We start from the raw sequence: 1,205 nt of genomic DNA on the forward strand, positions 1-1,205 counted from the left end.
ATAAACTGCATAGGATCCGTTCCGTTTCTCTATGTGCTGCATGCGCATGGGAAAAAAGAAACGAGTTAATGCGCGCATAGGATGCACTGCGTTCCATGCGGTCCATGCGTGAAACGGAACGCACCCACTAATTCAACTGTACAATTCACACAGATGACAGCAGACGGCAGTACTGACGCATGCGCATTGCAGTCAAAGGGGCCTCTCTACCTTTCTCTCTCGCACAGATGTTGGCTTCACGTCGGTATACGAGCCAGTATAGACAATTCCTCTTCCAGTTGTATATGTTCTAAAGGCCGTTCTACAATAAGTTGCAAACACCCCATTGCCAGTTGCGGAGTGACAAGTTGCCAGTCACAAGTTGTAAATCATTGCAACACCTAATCCACATTTGGATGTCGAAAGTTGCGATTTGTATAGAAACAGCCAATCAGAAAGTAGAACGTCCGTCGTTATTTGCTGTAGCCGAAAAATCGAAGAGAATATATATCAAGCAGGTTATGTGATAGATATTCGAGATGTTCTCGAAATGAAAATGAAATAAATCAAACACCACCGATATATCACAACAACTTTCATTTCACTCTTCGCGCTTTTCGAAGACAATATTTGATTGGTTAAGATGTTACGGTAAACAGTTGCTGTTGCCAAGGAGTTAAAAGTTGGGCAACTCTCCGTTGGCAACCGCGACTATCTATTGCAACCGGAAATAGCACTTTGCAACTAGTAGTTGTCAACCTTTGCGACTGGCAACGGGGTGTTTGCAACTTATTGTAGAAAGGCCTTAAGACTGCAATACTCTAAATAATTAACGTATAAGAGCTATAGAAATGTATAAGACGTGTTGATTTCAGATTTTTTTATCGTACGTAGGTAATTCCTGCTTTCTTTCCCTTTGGATGACATACTAATTCTTCGTTATTTTAGCTTTTTTTTTTAATTTTAACGATTGTTGAGTGGATAATGATGCCAGCAGCATCATTGTCCAATCCACAATGCAGTTTAGTTGTGATATTATTGTTTCAGTTTATAATTATTTTAAGTTTGATAATAAACTACGCGCAGTTTACGTAAATGAAAGATGTTTTTAGAATTTACATTTAAAAATACTATAAAACAAATCTCAAAATCTTATGTACCTCGACTATATTGTCATTTTCTAACTTATTTGGTAATTATTTAGAATACCCCCCCCCCCCCCCCCC

Source organism: Trachymyrmex cornetzi, unplaced genomic scaffold, assembly GCF_001594075.2.
Source record: "Trachymyrmex cornetzi isolate Tcor2-1 unplaced genomic scaffold, Tcor1.1 scaffold468, whole genome shotgun sequence".
Classification (NCBI taxonomy): Eukaryota; Metazoa; Arthropoda; class Insecta; order Hymenoptera; family Formicidae; genus Trachymyrmex; species Trachymyrmex cornetzi.